General features: G+C 35.7%; 1 protein-coding gene across 2 annotated transcripts in view; it reads left to right on the top strand.

Moving 5' to 3' along the window:
* Positions 1 to 5,308: 5,308 nt before the first annotated feature.
* cdh22 (cadherin 22) overlaps positions 5,309 to 18,428 on the top strand; it is a 161,409-nt gene continuing 148,289 nt past the window's right edge. For both annotated transcript variants that reach the window (XM_005805248.2, XM_023325751.1), the window contains exon 1: positions 5,309 to 5,527. The gene's annotated coding sequence lies outside the window, so the exon portion shown is untranslated. The remainder of the gene's footprint in view (positions 5,528 to 18,428) is intronic.

The following is an 18,428-nucleotide window of genomic DNA, read 5'->3' as shown; positions in this document are numbered from 1 at the left end:
GGGATAAATGAAGTTTATTGGATTAAATTAAATTGAATTGAAATGGCCCTGCAATGGCCAAAGTGAACCTTCAATGAGTCAAAGCTGCTCTAATTTGACACACAGCACAGACAAGTCTTTATTAGATGAAAACAGCAATGTCTTTGGTCTGCACTGTTGTTTTCTTGGGAAACAAAAGCTCAAGTTTCTGAAGCCTGGTGTCTTCTACTTCAGGAGCTTTTATTCACATGGCCTTATTAATTGATTTTTATTTTTTGTCTGCTGGGCATTAATGTGTTCAGTTTGTATTCTAACTACTTTATTTTTCAGTGGGGTTTTTTCTGCAAATTGCCTTCTACCAATTTTGCATCAGAACTTTGTGCAACTCATTTTGTCACTTGATTGTACAGTGTTCTAGAACCAATTGCAAAAATTGTATTCTAGTTTAGAGATACAGTGCCTTTAAAAAGTATTTCTATACCTCAAACCTTTTCATTTTTTGTCATTTTACAACAAAAACCCAATGGACTTTTGGAATTTTGTGTGACATTTCATAAAAACTAAGCAACAGAGCAGTCAAGTCCGGGATTAACTATAGAGACAGTTCAAAAAGAGTAAGACAAAAACACAACGTCCCTAGCTCTGGATATCTTAGAGGGAAGAGTTCAGGTAAACATCAGAGATACATAGAGAGCATATGGTACAACCTCATTCCTACCACACATGTGGCCATCCACCCCAACTGTCAGGGCAATTTTAAACACTTCCTAACACTTGCCAAAAAACAAAACAAACAAAAAAAAACTAGAGATTGAGGTAGAGGGTCATAGCAGGACACTGACCATATGTTATGTCACTGTCCTATTATATTATTTACAACCAAATATAACTTTTGGTTCTAAAGTGACAGAAATAAAAAGTTCAGGGGTATGAATACTTTTGTATACTAATATAGCAGGTTTGATTTATTTCCTTCAACCCTCATAAAGTATGGACATTGAGATGTAACCCTAACATTACTTGTCATGTCTTGTGTACGTAGATATTACCTATTTACTCAGCTTCCCAATGACATTTTAAAAGAGAAATGGAAATGTATGTAGTTAGTTTTTGAAAATTGCTTTCAAACTTTTTTTTCTCACATAGTGGCCACCCTGAGGGACCACAATGGGGGGAATAGAAGCAGTACTATCATTTCTTACAGCTCTATGGTTCCTAAATAAATCAATTCTGTTTGGTGAATTCAGCCTGTATGAATACCTTATGCAGCCTATGTTGCGGATATGGAATCAGCTTTAAAGTTGCTTCTTCATTTTGAAAAGATGGGAATATGCCCAGGGGGCTGATATAGGATCAGTTTCAAAGCAGCACTTCTCTTAATTCTTTTGATGAAATGAGGAATTGTCTGGGGGTTGGGAGTTGGGTACTGCAGTTGGGGATGTTTGGAGGAGCTTGTGGTTGGGGTTCTGCAATTGAGTCTCCTTTGAAAAAAATCTCTGCAGTCAACTGCAGGAAAATGAGTAACTTTCCAAGGTGCTGATTTTTGGATCACTTTAGAACGAGTTATTTTAGAAAGTGGAGCTGTCCATGTTGAATTGAGTCTTTCCTAGTTTTTCAGACTTAAATAAAGACATTTCAAAAACTTGTTTCAAGATTTTCTCTTTGACAAATGTAAAGTCCCCCCCCCTCTTTTGTGACAACCAATGTCAAGCAATACCAATACAGATTTATGAGCAGATTTCATATATGCTTCTTCTGTTTAAAATGGGAAATTATGCTCTGTGCTGTTTCGGGACTTGTCCTGGTGTAAAACATGCATCTAGCTGAACACAAACATGTAAATACATAGCAAACGTTTGAAGTTTTATTGCTCAACAAAATTCACAGTCTGCTATTTGAGCACATACAACTAAACACATGTTATGCACTATTTTTAAATCTCATATTACAGCTGAGATTTTACAAAAAAATGACAGCTTTTCAACCTCTCTGTTGCTCATATAGCTTTAAATTACTAGTCAAGGTAAGATTAATCTGCCTATTTACATAAGAACATAAAACAAGTTAAAACTGAAATGCTTGTCTTGAGACTACAATATATTTTCTTCATTTGATTATGGACATGAAGTTCATTAGTTTCATGAAAACACAAAAAATTTTATTTTAACAATGTATTCATCATATTGTTAAAATGTGATGATTACATTATTATTTAAAAGATAATATATATTTACAAATAGGAAACCAAATCTTTCAGTAAGCAATTTTCAAAACATACTGGAGTTAAACTTGTCTACAACATTTTAATACTTAAGATATGTTCATCTAGGTAGGTCTTAATAACATTGTGGTTAACACTTGTAGATGTTTTTTTCTAATTCAAAACATCCCACAGCCCTTTTTTCCCTCCTCACCCTCTCTTTCTCATTGACATGTATTGATCTGTGGGTGGTCGCACCTTGAAGTACGATTTTTACAGATATTTATGTTTATAGCTGCAGGCCTATAGATCCCATTAAGGATTGAGCAATAGGCATGGGCAGTGCTTCAACACCATGCTACTGAAGAAAAATTTTAAATTCAAGAGACCGGATCCTTAGTCAGCACTTTCACCCACAGAGCTGGCAATGTAAAATGGCCTGGGATGCCCAGCACACTGAGATATACTGTGAACACTTAAAAACAAGGGAAAATATCATTAAGTAGCAAAAATGTTTATAAGTTCAACTTTTTGGTAACATGACAAAACAATTGTTTTTCCTTTTTTTCTTTTTAAGCAACAGACTTGGAAAAAGAAAGGAAATCTAGGTTCATGAGATAAGTTGCACCATTAAAGAATTTTAAGTTAATGTAGAAAGTAAGACATCTCAGAAGTAAACTTTACCTGTCCAAATAAATAATTGCATTTATTTTCAGATAATCATAGTATCACTAAAAAAAGTTAACAAAAAAAAAATGTGATCACTTGTGAAACAAGCACAAGTGATGACTATACGGAGAAGCAGACCCATAAATGCAATAGGGCATCGGGTGCAATAATATGGCAGCTACTCTGCTCTTATAGCTATCAAGAACAAAGAGCTGAGTCAGAAAGTGAAGTTTGCTGGTTGATGTACCTTTATCTTTATGGATGAAGTCCAAAAGACAACACCATTGTTAATTTTACTACGACTGCAAAGGAAATACTAAGCAAACCACAAAAATAATACAAACCACTGTGAATCAACCCACAAAGTCAAAGAACAAAATAACTAATTTAAGTCCTTTAACTTTAAAGCACAACATTTCAAATGAATATTTTCATTTCAAAAGTTAACTTTTTGATATTAACCACGGATGTTTATTTTACAATAATTATACTTTCTAGTTATTATTTTACCTAGTTTAAATTATTTAATGCTTAACTAATAATTAGTTCCACTCTTAACGTCATCAAATCCATCAGTTAAAAATCACAATACAAAAATCATTCAAACCATAAAAATCATATCACCAATTAAAAGCTAAATTTCACATAGTATTTAAATTCAGATTTAGCCAACATCACAAGTATTAACGAGCCTGTGGCTAGGCTAAAGCTAATCCAGAATGTAGGCAGTCCAGCAGTGCGATTTCACAATAATACAGTCTTACTGGCTCCCTCTCCTCTTGTTTATAGATGTATCTGGCTCCGCACAGGCCCACCACACCAGCAGAGCACTGTTCAAATGTGACACCAAACTCCACTTTGCTTTTCGTTACCTTGTCTGCCGCTTCTAATTATTCCGTCATTGTCTGTTCCTTTTTATGGTCAGTGTAGTACAACCGCCATGTTTTTTTTAATGATTGTCCATTTTTTACAGCTACGTAGTGCATGTATTTTCTTAATTTATTGATTTTTTCCCCTTCTCTTTTCACTTAATTTTTTTCCCTTTCTTCTCTTTTACCTTCTCTTATTCTTCTGATTTTACTTCACAGCCATCTGAAATTAGCTCCTTATGTAAGTTGACTGCGCTCACCCCTGAAAAAAAAAATAGTGTGAAGGCAGGAGTAAAGTATCTCTTCCTTTACTCTTAAATGAATTAGCTGAGGTGGTTTGGGCATCTGATCAGATTACCTCCTGGATATTTGCCTTTGAAAGCTTTCAAGGGGTATCCCACTGATATGGAAATGTAGAAACTGGGAGCCACAATGTTCAAGATATATTACTTCTGCGACCCAATCACAGATAAGCAGAAGACAATGATGTGACTTCAAATTCGGCTATTTACTAGGACTGTCTGCCATTTTGAGGTTGTTGCATGGGATTAAGATAAAAACATTTATTTTACCCTTAAAAAAAAAAAACCTTGCCTCCTCTTTGCCGTTTTTTTTCCCTTTAAATCTCTGTTCTTCTATTTTCACCTCCCTGTGTTCAGCTTATGGTGACTAGCTTTTAAATCCTTGTTGGTACATCAGCTTCCTAACCTTCCTAACCTCACTGACTGAGCTTCAGAGACTCTGTGTGATGGTGTGTAATCTGTAGTTGGACTTCCCTTCATCTGTCTTAGCTTTTCTCACTCCGGTTCTTTCCAGTCCGTTGTCACCGACAGCATTTCTCACAAACACACTCACGCCCACGCATGCAAACACACTCCATGATTAAATAGGTAAACCACCTCATCAAAGCAGCCACACTTGGAAGTACACAATTTTTTCCCCCTCACTATAAATTTCAAGCATACCCATTAAGTATTTGAGATCATAGAAATGCTGCAGCGTTTTATTATTGTAACTGGAAACCATGCTCCTTTTGTTGCTTTCAACAAAATACTAGAAAGATGTCAAAGACAGTCAAGATCTTTACTGTTCCTTGAACTTTTTACAGTGGATATAAGTCATTCTGGGGATAGAAGAGATGTCTTTGAATAAGAAGTGGAAACTGCAACATTTTTTTATGCGGCCAGTGTTTGGACTTTGTTTTTGCCATATGAATGGACAAGAACACCAATAATTCTGATCTCTCTGTGCCCTTACGAAAGGCACACAATGAAAAACTTCCATAACATTATAGCAAATTTATCAGGACCTTGTCCACAAATCTTTTTTTGTTTGTTCTTTTTTCAGAAGAAAAAAGCATTTTTTTAAAAAAAGGTAGATGAAAGAAGACGTGATTTATCAAACAATTCCATGATGGACTAAACAAAATGCCCTTTCCTTGTTATTTACTCTATATGTAATGGTTCTGATGATTCCCCTCTTCACCCCACCTCTGCTTTTCTTCTCTCTCGTCCATCTCATTTGTTGCTTCCTTCCACCACCACCAGGGGCTTTCCACGCCGCGTCGTGCCGACAGCAGGTCTTTTTCCCTAGTTCTTTTACCCTGCGCTTGTAGGAGCGGAGACTCCAGATGAGCTGCACGGTGGCAGACAGGGCGCACAGAACTGCCTGTCCCTCTTATTCCCATCTCCCGTGGAGTCGCATAGGTTGGATGCCTGAGAGGAGAGAGAAGTTAAATACCGATCACTTCCGTCCCGCTGCAGAGCGTCAAGTCAAAAAGCGTTTGTTTCTCCTCCACAACGCATCAAAGGTAAGAGTTTTAGGATGCTGAAATTAAATGATAAAGTTCATAGCGTGTTGGCATGCTCTTGTAACCCACATATGGACTTGCACCGTGCTTTTCGGTGCTGATTTGTTGCATTTCTGCAGCAAAAAACCCCCGAAAAAAAACCCGTAATATTTTGAAAATAGAAAAGGGTTGCATTAATTTTCTCGGTTTTTGTGTGCTGATAGTTGAACCTGTGCGGTAGGATGAAATCCTTGGCATCATATCGAGTGCTTAACATCTTTTTTTTTCATGGCTGAAGAGCTACACCCGCTAACTTGTTGCCACTTGTAACTCATTTAACGTTTGGTTAGTTCTGTAATGAGCGCTGCGCATAATTTAAGCGATAAATGACCTCTTGTACTAAAGCAGGAAATGCTCTCTGATGACTTATCCGTATTATTCCATGACTGTTGATGTGTTCATTCGTAAATACGAAAGGGATATTTTATGATAACATTTTTGCAACTAGTTCCAGAAGCAAATCTGTGTGTCCATCTCAAATTTCAGCCTCAATAACTTTAGAAAAAAGAAAGAGAAAAAAAAGAAAGAAAGAAAGAAGGAAAGAAAGGAAAAGCAACCTCGTCAGTTGCATTTGGAATTCTCAGCTGTTTGTACCTGTGCAGGATGGAACTACACAAAAACAGTATTTATTTTCCGAGGAAAATTGTAGTGAAACGAAGAGACGCGCCTTCTGCTCGGTGAAGCTGCTTTCTAAAGACTGCAGCCACTTGATGCGCCAACAGGATGCGTTTGGGGAAGTTGGATGTGTGCCACTGTGCTCTAAGGCCATGCAGTTAAATAGATCCCGACATAAAAGCAGACAGTGTGATCGTAAGATAGTGTGATGGACTTGCGTTAAAACACAATGAAAGTCTTGTAATGATTAGCTTTTATGGATATACTCATTTTTTTAACACAAAACAGGGACTACATGTTGTTGCCTGTTTTCTTCTTTTTTATTCACATTACCATTACCATTTACTCAAATTGGACTAATGGCTATTCATAAATCAAATCACCATGAGGAGCAGCTTCTTTCTTGTTTCTGGAATCACTAAAAATGTACATTTCTTTCAGGAAATTTTAAAAACATTTTATCATGATGGATTGCAGCTTTTTCTGTTTAAGTGACTGTATATATGCATTCTTTAATTTTGTTGTAGACTACTTTCTGTTTAAATTGGATGACAGAACAACTCTTTTTCATCTCAGGTTGATATTTGGTCTGATATATGGTCTGAGGAAAAAAAGAATATCGTTGTGCATTAATGAACTGATAATCCGTATTTTTCTTTGGTTTCAATGAATTTTCCAATGTGGGATTATAATACACTTGGAGCTTGGATATTACTCGGTAACGTTAGCTGAGGGCATTGTATTAGTTCTTAACTTTATTCTACTTAAGAGCGTCCCTTGTAACTGACTGTAACTCTGTGTATTCATAGACTGTCGGGGTTTGACTTGTCGGTGTTCACGAGATCTTGCGCATATCTGTTAACCACTTACCTTGAGCTAATTGGTGTGTGGAAGAAGTGATAAAAATGTGTGATACCGCAGCAGCCCATCAATGCTGTATTCTCCAAATACACACGTCTTTCCAGGAATCCATCAAGTAGAAAAAAAATCTTGTTGAGGACTGTGAACTTTATTGAATCTGGATAACAAAATAAATATCCAGAGTGTACATTGTGAAATAAAATAAACTTCTTTTTGAAATATTTTAAAGGAACACAAAAGCTTAAGTGTTTTTCACATGCTCTGAAGCAATAGTTCTTAATTGAAACGTTATAATATTTATTTATCTGTACAAACTATGGATGCGCCAATCTACTTTTTTTCACTTCTGATACCAATACAGATAACTTAGACTTAGTATCAGCTGATAAAAAAATAGTGCTGACATGACGTAAAATATTTCATTTTTCTAAAACACACATAAACGTACTGATTAACAAATTTATTTGCTAACTCTGCACCAGTATGGCACACTTAAATACACCAATAGCTTCACAAGCTTGATCAAACATGTAAAAACAACACTTTGTTCAGTCAGTTCAATTTGGAGTATAACAGTCAATGCAAAATAATTATAAAGAAACTAAAACAATAGGGTAACTGCTTTGGTCAAATATGCAAAAATAAACTGCAACAAATTATGGACCATTTGCAATTCTATCAAATGGTCCAGAAAGTGCACTTAGGATTGTTAGATGTAAAATAAATAATAAACTAGAACAAAGGAAGAATTAATATTGTAAAAATACAGAAAAAAAAAATCTCTTGTGTACTATGAAATCTAAAAATTTCTTATGTACCATTTCTATCAATTGTATTTTTCTATTGTATTTATTCTTGATTGAATCATTTTAAATTAAATAAAAATAAAAATAACTGTTGACGTGGCCGGGCGCTATAAGCAAGCTAAGTCATAAAAAAAAGACACCTTGCAAAAGGTGCTTTCTTTACCTTGTCTTTTAATGTCTTTAACATATACATTACAAGGGCGATGTAGCAGTAACCCTGATGGAAGTCCGGGCTAATTGTGATCTCACTGAGACTCAAGTTCTACCATTCATGGCAAAGAGCCGTTGAAAAGAATCAAATAACTCGTGAACGTGTTACATTGCTACTCTTTGAATCGATCTGCTCTTATGGATTGGGCACATTGTCACCATTACCAGATCAATATCGGTGCCGATACAGATATTAATATCGGGTTGGTGCAGCTCTAGTACAGACCATTACTGTCTGCGTAAAATCAACTTATTTTCAAAATAAAATAATAAAATGCACTGCAACTAATTACGTTAAAAGTTGTTGTAGTTCACATCATTGTTTTAGTCAAACTATTTCAAATTTCAGTTTATTAACCCAATTTATAACATTAATCAAGACTGCTTTGTCTGTCATTCACAAAAGAGAAAAAGTGCAAAGATTTTACTGGGATGTTCATTTTTAGATTAAATTCAGTGACATTTGAAATATAACTGAGCAATAGTTGCTTGTCAGCTAAATAAGCATATCAATTTTTTCAAAAAGACATATTACCTTTTTGTGCAAAAGTTTGTTGTGGTAATGAGGAGTCCATTGATCAAGTTTCTTGTGGCACATCTCACAGACTTGTTTTCCTGCTACACAACTAAAAAGTTTTAGGGTGACTTCACTGTTTCTGTCTGTGAGAAAATGTTTAGTCCGCAAAAAAAAAAAAAAAGTGAGTGGAGCATGTCAATGTAACATCCACTTGATGACTCAAGATTTTCAAGCGAACATTGCAATATAGGATAATCACTGAATCAAATGACCTGTCAGTGGACTGCTTGTTGGATCAGCATAACCTTTAAGCCATTAGCTGATTCATGAATTCACCGACCAAATTCCCTTACAAAAGGTGCTTTCTTTACCCCGTCTTTTAATGTATTTTATGTATGTATCTGCTTTGCATCCCGCCCTCTTCATTTATTCATGTGGTGGACTAACTAGCGTGTACATTACAAGGGCCATGTAGCAGTAACCCAGATGGCAGTCCAGCCTGATTGTGATTTATGTACCTAAAGCAAACGCATTACTGTGGGATTTTGGAGTTGGTGCCAAATCCAGGCAAGCATTTATTTTTTTCTTCACACGTTTTAATCTTCACATCTCATAAATGCAAAACATAAAAGTTTACATGCATAAAAAGCTTGGGAGAGCACTGTAAAAAGCATATCTCTCCCTTTTTGTTGTTTTTATCCTGTCTGCCTATATTTCTTTTTTGCCCTCTCCGTCATACACATATACACATTCACGCACAGCCTCCATGAGAAATCGTTTAGATGAAACAGTGCACCATTGTGAGACATTGATTACCGTTTACCAAGCTGGTGCATAAATGTGGTGTTAAAGGAGAGATGACTTGGACAGATCCCGGAGCAGAGAAGAAAAGAGAGAAGAAATGACACAAGCTGGAAAGAGAAAGAGGGTTGATAGATTACAGAGATATGGCAGTAAAGATGAAATGTGAGAAGGGCAGACCTGAGGATTTTTACGGCTAACCGCGAGGGGAGTGATTAGGCCAACTAATTGATCTGGATTTGTGGTGAGGCGACTAGTTCATTCTCATGCTTATCATACTCTTCCTATCTCTTCCTCTCTGTCTCAGAGACACACATAAATACACATTGTCGCTGTCACACTCCTCACACCTGCTGTCATGTCGGCGGTCAGAAACGATCGGCCCCTATAGTCACTTTATTACCACCTAAGGGCAGAAACTGCATCAACTGTATTAGTACTGGAGCTTTATGATAGAATCACCAGGTGGGAGGAGACAGAGAGATCAAGGTGGTGGACAGGCTCCATGGTTGATTTTTCAGCACTGTTTGTGCTTATTTCAAGGTGAAGGTTTCGGGCAATTCTTTGATGAAACAATTTGCCAGTATCTTTGTTCAAAAACATGCATTTTTTTTTCCTTTTTAGATTAAACTGCATTTTTAGAAATTGTTATCACAGTTCCCTTTGAAGAAATGGGCTAGTCAGATATAAAGTAGCTTCAAATTGTAAAATACAAGGAAGATAAAGCACAGATGGACTTTTTATACAGATAGAATTTTTCAATGTGTGGTGTATTTTTGTATTCATGCCTTGGAATCAATACTTTGTAGAATCACCTTTTGCTGCAGTTATTGATGCAGGCCTATTGTTATATGTCTACCACACATGTAGGTATTGAAAAGTCTACTTATTCTTTGTAAAGTAGCTGAAATTCTGCTAGAGTGGATGCAAAGTGTCTGTGAACATAATCTTTTAAGTCTTGCCACAGATTCTCAATTGGATTTATGTTTGGACTTTTACTTGGCAATTCTCAAACAAGACACAACCCCATGATTGTGCTTTGATCTAAGCTATTCTTTTGTAACTCTGGCAGTTTGTTTTGCAAGAAGGACATCAACTAGACAGACTGAACCTCCACCCCAATATCCAGTCTTTGCCTCTAACAAGTTTTTTCCTTCATTGCCTTGTATCTTCACTTATTTTCAATGCACTCTAGCTAGTTTCTCTTTTCCTCCGAAACTAAAACAACCCCACAGCATGATGCCGCCACCATATTTTACAGAAGAAATGGTGTGTTCATTGCTATGTACACTATATTATTAGTTTTCTTCACACTAGGGAGGTGTTCAGGAGAATGTAAAAAGAAAAAAGGTCTCTAATTTACTGTAAAATACCAGCAGCTGTGATTTTATAGTAAAATCCATCCACTGCAACTGGCTCCTCTTGATAGGGGGTAGCAGGGGCTCGATTCTGAGCCACTCCTGAAAGACTCAGCTTCTCACCTTCTGTCGAAGGGCTGACTCCGGGCATCCTGCAAAGAAAACTCATTTTGGCCATTTGGGATATTGAAACCTCTCCACTTCTTTTATAATTTACCTGCCTGGTCTTTGTGGTGCTGCATGTTCAGTAATATAATCATACAAAGCAGCTCTAATCACACTGTAAATCAAATTACACACAGGTGGACGTTATTTTGTTATTTGGTAGAAGGGTACTTTTACAATTGTTCATGCTTTTATCTGTTAATTATTGTAAAAGTTTACTGCTTTTTCATAATTATGCGCTACTCTGCATTGGTGTATCACACAAATCCCAATAAAATAAATTGAACATTGCAGTTGTATCATGCCAGGCTTTGAAATATAAAGTGTATGTATATGTTCAGAGCACAAAAATGAGAAAGAGAAGAAAACATGGCTTTGTTAAATAAAAAATACACTGGTATTCCAAGTCTTCATTAAATATAGTCAACATAATAGGTTGTTTTGTAAAATAAGCGTTTGCTCTGAAGGCTTTAAATATACAATTATTTTAAATTTTATTTTGAAAAAAAAGGTGATAAATTTTTTGCAATAAACAGTATTTTTCTGTTGTAGAAAACTGGCACTTCAAATATTTATTGTCCAATTCACAGTTTTTGGGAAACTGAGAGCCACTTTGCCACCAATAAACTCCCCTTTGTTTGTATAGATATGGCTTATCAACTCAATGCCTTCATTATTTTTTTATTTGGAAACAGTGTAAAAGTCTTGTTGTCAGAAAGGCCAAGCAGCTCTTGTTAGATTTTTACACCCGGCAAATCCTGTAGTGTAGCAAAATCCCCAATCCAGAAAAAGTAGGAAGAAATAAGCAACAAGAGAGAAGGAACTCTAACAACATACAGACAGCTGCTGAGTCCATCTGTCCATTTGATGAAGTAAAATCTGTTGATATGGGAACATTCTCTAAAGCCATTTGAAGCCAATGGAGCACAATTGAGCTGAGAATTCAGACAAAAAAGATCAAAACAACAAAAAACATGCTTTCAAGTATGCATGCATTCTAAATAAAATTTTTGTTTTTGGAAGGAAGATAAAAGACTATTATGCAGGCCTATAGATGTGTGTTCTCATGGAAATGACTTCACTTTCTTATTATTGCATGATAGTAAGAGTAAATGACCTCTGTCTTGTATATTCCGATGGGAATTATGAAAGCAAAACCTTTTTGTGCTTCAAAACCACAAGTCTTGTAAGTGGTAAAGCTAAAAAAAATAAAAATAAAAACATTCTACAACAAAAGAACCTGTCAGCAAGTGGAATGGACACCTTACCCTTAATGTACAGAATATTGCCAATAATGGTTGAAAGATATTTAATAACCTGTTCTTTGAGGGTTGTTTTAAGATGCGTGTTCTCCTGGCGACATCAGTTTTATCTCTTATGATGGAATCCATATGTACACAATCTACATTCATTCTTCCTCTGCCAGCCTATGTTTGTACCTCCTGCACTGGAGTGCGAAGAACAACTGCTTTGTAAACAGGCAGTTTTTCACCTGGATGTCACGGTTCACAAAGACTCTTCCTCTAAGTCTGGCATAACCCCACTGACAGAGTTGATGCGGTGGTGTATTTCTGCATCAATGTCGGATTTAGAGGGATGAAGGCTGCCAAGGTAGGGAGTCATCCACGTTTTGAGGTTGATATATTTGATATGAATTGAGACACACTAATGCAGTGACTCACTACACATATACGCTTTCATGCGCACATGCATGAACACGCAGGCACACATATATATATAGTTGAGATTAAACTGAACAAAGGATTAGAAGAGATGTGGAAAATAGTACGTTTTTGTAACGTTTTGTTTGCAGTTCTCAGATTTATTCATGCAACCAGTGTGAATGCAGGCAGCCAAGATCATTTTAATAAGTAAACAGTATACTCTCACTACTAGTTCAGTTTCTTATTTGCTCAGCAAGTGGCTGTAATATCAGTACATATGAGTTTTATTCAGTTTGACAGGGAATGTCATGTTTTTTTAAGCTTGTGCCTCATCTCCTATTTTGTGCAAGCAGTTTAAGGCAGCCTTTTTTTAGACTATAGATACTCATTGATGAGCTTCTTTGAAATTAGATTTATGATAGGTTGTCAGTTTTAAAGACTTAGAGTGATTCAGGTACAGCCCTAATTGAAAGCATTCTATAGTTCAGAGGGCCTGCTAACTAGACCATAAAAATTTTAATCGCATCTGCTTATTTGATAAGTTTATTTGGTTCAGTGACTTAAAAGTGGAATTCTTTTCAGAAAGAGACATAAAACATTTTTGCAGTTGAATCTGCATCACGGTTGTATGAAGAAGGGAAAACGAGTATTTGCATGTAATTGGAATTCATGCAACACAAAAGGTGAGACATTGCTGCTTTGTTGTTAAAATTGTTGTTAATTTGCTTTTTGGGCTGATTAGACAGAGCAGACTGTCCATTGATATGAATATTAATAGTAATGTCTGTCTATGTCGATCAAACAGTGAATTGGCAACTCATCAAAGATATTTTTTCCTTCTTCTACTGCAGCCTGCAGTCTGTGCTTAGATGAGCTCTGGCACACTCTGACCCTCAATAGAAGTAGTAATGCATCAGATGAATGAGAAAAATACCAATTTATGGCTTGCTCTTCAATATTACCTCTAAAACAAGATCACTCAAGAGTTGATGAGCAGCGGTTGGTCTGAGCCTTGCCATTTCCTTCCTACACAATTCTGCTCGATTCTAAACTCCCTTCAGGGATACGTTTCGGCTTTCTCCCATTGAACTGGATTTCTCCAGTGTAATTTCAGCCAGAATAATCTTATAACAGAAGACGTTGTGAATGATAATATTTGTTTTTTTTTGCGCTGTTATAGAATTGCAAAGCGACCTGTAGTTTGGCAACGGCAGAGGAGGAAGTGAACAACGCCATTTCTGTCAGCGTTATCGAATTATGCTGGATCATCTCGTTCATTGTCTCAAACTGGCGCAAAAATTTGCCTCCATCCCTTTTATACCAATTTCCCTGCACTACAGACACATTTGACTACTTAATCACTAACAAGAAATATTGAAAGACAATGCTTATTTTTTTAGCTCTACAGTAGTTTGTTTACTAGTCTCATCAACATAAGTGCTAAGTGTCATCTAGCATTTTCATTTTGCAAATGCAAGTTGAAAATGTCGTCAAAAGCTACCAAGATAAAAACCCGTCCATGCTACAAAGATGTCACTGTAGCTGAATTGATACTGCTCTGTATGACTATGCACCTCAAATCTATTCTGCAACATCAGTCCTACCATTGTTTTCTTACAGAAGTCATCCCACTGTGGGTGAGTCACATGTTTGTTGCTCATCCTGCCATTTACAGCATGAATGGTGTAACTGTTAAAGATGTTTTAGGATGTTTAGCAGATGCACTGTCATATAAATATGACCTGCCATGACAATTATTTGCGACCACTGGCCTAAAATAAAGTTAAATAGTTCACCTGAGATACAAAAGCCATACAAAAAAAGATTACACTAAATCTTGCAGTAATATAATCTATGACAGTTGTGTCATATCCAAACTGAAAAAGAGCAAGAGGTGTGTGGTAAGTGGGAGCTTTAAGAAATGTGTCTGCAGACTGCATGGGTATGATTTCCTCCAGGCAAAGTAATAACACTTATTACAGTCCTTTTAGGGACTCCTTCAGAGTGGAACCAAGTTGTTTTCCAAGTATGACTCTTTGGGCACCTTGCAGCTGAGAGATGGAAACTGAATCTTTAAATAATTGTGTCTTACATGATACTCAACCAATGGAGCTGGAAACAATTTCTCTCAGCTTTTTGGGAAAATGATGCCATTTTAAAGTATATGTTGCAGAGATTACTGTTCGGTCTCTTTGAAAAGTGGTAGAAGATTGAATGTTTTAGGTATAAGTGCATGGTTTGGTTTTAGAAAATATTTTCTGATGCTGTTTTCTTGTACCACCATCCATAGCCTTTCATAAACAGACTCCAAAAAAAGATACACTTCTTAAGTTTTTATGTGTTTGCTAAATTATGTATTAGGAACACAGTCTTGGGAGAATATCTATGCTTTTGCTAATAGTATTAGCATTTAAAGCATGTTTACACTTTTGGTTTAACAAAATATGCACAGACATGCACCAGCAAGCACACATATAAACATGTAAGATCCACAAGCATAGGATAGAATATTTACAGCATATTTCTTCTTCATAAAGCATTTTTGAATTTGAATTGGAGAGTAGGAAGTTCACGTTTTAAAATAAAACACTTATTGGTCTTAAAGGTATTTTCCTGCAGAAATTTGTGCAAGAAACGGATTTGTTCATATGACTCCTTTAAGGATCCCCTGTGTGCCCCAGGGTCAGTGAGCATTGGAGATCTGGGATGATTATCATCAAGAATTCATCAATTAAGTTGTCAGCAGAGAACTCAAGTCCTCCAGCTACACGTCAAAGACAGATAGCCAATAATACAAAGTTATGACTCATTTTCTTCATTTTGAATGGAAAAAGCAAAAGAACTGCAATAAGTCCTAATGTAATACAATTAAATAATAGCCCTGCACAGCGAAAAAAGCTATATTATTAAAAATTGAAAGGACTTTCATCAACACCTATGGTTTTCTTGGAATCAGACAGTCTGCAGCTTATGTAAAACGTACATTTACTTTTGTACTCAGTAGCTTACTCTGTAATTTTGCTGTGCATATAGTATAATGCACAGCAAATGGTATAAATTAATATGAATAAAAATAGTAAGTTTGTTGAAAAGTCACATTAAGTTTAACTTAAAGGAGATTGACGGATATTTTAGCAGATTTTCCAACCAGGTGACCATTAAATTTGCAGAACTTTACTATTTACTATTTTAAGATAAAAATTTGGTTTCTTTCCATTAGAACTATTTTTTAACTATTAATTTTATGTTATAAAATAACAGTGAGTGTTATTTTCCCCATTCTCTCCTCTGCCTCTCCCTTTATTTTTTGACGAGCTTACTACCCTTTTCCTGAGCTCTCAATCTTTCTCGATCTCATCTTTGACATTTCTCATGATTATCTCCTAATTCTCCCTCTTTTCCTTCTATCTGTATCTGATTCACAGTGTCTGAGCTGAGATGTTGGAGTTGAAGCTTTTCAACTAGATGAAATATAGTGTGTAGCTCTGTCTAGTTATTTTTTGTGTGTAGAATTTGCCTGTTCTTGATGTGAGTATGTTGTTCCTGAAGGTATAGATTCATATTTTGTTGTAATCTTGCCGCCTAACTCGTGCTCACCTAAACTGGAAGTTTTTAAAAGTCTGATTGATTAAGGACTTTCCCTCAATCAATCAGTTTTGCTTTTTTTGTCTATCTTTACTAAAATCCCAGTCTTCTGGACTTGAACCACCATTTGTTGGTGTAATGACCACTGAGCTGCTACTTTGAGTCATAACAATGAAGTACAGATTTAAGATTGATTTTGCTGTTCATTTTTCAGCTTTTTCAGCTAGACTCGAGTTAGACAAAAAAAAATACATTGACAAAACAATATTAGCATTTCTATTTCTTCCAAAATTCAAGAGATGCTAGAATGTCAAACACCACTTGTAAAATAAATAAATAAACAATTTAAATTTATTTCAATGGTGACAAGGACACTTCCACAGTATGAAGGAAAAACAAAAAAGTAACATGTTAAATGTGCAGTTTGAACAAAAAGCACAATCAAATCTCAACAAGGTGATTAAGTATCAAGCCAGAGATTACAGGAGAGGAGTTGCTGCCAAGCAGAAGTAAACTTGAGACGATGCAAGCAATTTATAATGATACACAGCCAATACTCAATTTTATTAAACCATACAACTCAAGGACATCAAAATTGTCAACACTATCATTTAAGTAAAAGAATCTCCTTACTTTTTTCTCACATTCAAGGATTCAAACATGTAATTATTCTACTGAATTAAAAGAGAAGTTCATGAGTCAGGATTCTACACATTAATCACTCTTTAAAGTTGAAAACCATAGGTTATAATTAATTTTCTGATTTATTTAATTAACAACATAATGATACTGTTATTTGAAGGACTCTCACTTTTTGACAGCCATTCAGATAAGCTATGAGTATTACAAGGTTATTAAATATATATAGTTTGCAGATTCCAGGGAGTTGCCAGATGAGTTAAATGAGGTTAAAAGTCACCTCTGTGTGCTACACAACTCATGCAGATTATTTTGTGAATACAGAAATCAGCCCACCATGCTGACAGAATGTTGACCCATATTTCTAAAACCACCAGTCATCATGGCTGTACCAGCTGAATGAGGTATATTTGATGGTAGAGTTTGGGGTTTCCACACATTGTTTACACATTTGTGAATTTGCCATGCTTGCATTATCTGTCACAGACAAATTTATGGTATGAAGATGTCATGTCTGTTTTTAATGTTGCACAGCTGCATGCATATCAGTAATCTGGAACGCACACAGGGATTTGTACTGATAATACACATCTTTGCAAAGATTAAACTACTATGCATGCATGTGCCAGTGTGTGTTGTGTGTGCATGTAGCCATGCATGCTAGACTAACTACACTTCTGGGCCTCTGTCTCCTTTTTCTTTTCGGCAGCATAATGGGCTTTGTAAGATAATACCCAAGAGACAACAATACTTCTGAGCTAGAGGATTGGGAAGCCGTCCCAGTTCACAGCATTCATTGGTTTGGCTCAAAGCTTGAGCTATGATTGGAAAATCAGGGAAACCTGAATTTACCAACAATGATATTAAGTGTTGTCATGGTTCTTTTTACCTGATCATGTCCTTGCTTTTCAGTCTTTTTGTTTGTAGTTTTATAAGCTATTTTTTGTATCATTGTTATTTGCTGCTTACAATCAGAAGGCTAACAATGAGAGTCATAACTAATTATTGGAAAAGTTTTTTTTTATCACTGCAGAAAAAGAGGGGCTTTGGCAGGTGTCAGTTGTGCTCTAGTTATGTCTATAGCGTTTTCTCTGCCTTCCATCAGGTATTGTCTTAGTTTGTCACAGATGTTTTGTAAAATTAAGATTTAATAATTTTAACAAAGTAGAATCACTGAAGACTAATATACATTACCAGATCAAGAAAAAGGAGTTTAATTAGATTCAAACTTTGGTATATTTGACAAATTAAATACAATAGTCAGTGCATTTCATAATTTAGTTGGTTTAACATAACCTTTAATTCCTGTCAGATGTGTTGGACTATTGCAGTGATTACTGTCTTTCTTTGTTAATCCTGGCTTAACTGAGATGTAGACTGTGGCTAATATAAAAAGACAAATATTTTCAATCTCAAGTGATTTTCACTTGCAGTTCTGAAGAACTGCAAGTGAACTAGATAGAAGGGTGAAGCATTAAAATAAAAATTAATGAGAAAAAGATGTAACAAATAAATATTTTTAGAAAAATTATGCTGTGGTATTTAAATCGATGCACATAAGATGCACAGTACGGACACACTACACACAGTAAAGTAAAGGGTACACAGGTACAATAATAATAAAAAAAGATTTGATGTATA

This window comes from Xiphophorus maculatus, chromosome 20 (genome assembly GCF_002775205.1).
Source record: "Xiphophorus maculatus strain JP 163 A chromosome 20, X_maculatus-5.0-male, whole genome shotgun sequence".
Lineage (NCBI taxonomy): Eukaryota > Metazoa > Chordata > Actinopteri > Cyprinodontiformes > Poeciliidae > Xiphophorus > Xiphophorus maculatus.
Note: the sequence above shows the minus strand (reverse complement) of the source record. Positions and strands in the feature narration are given on the sequence as shown.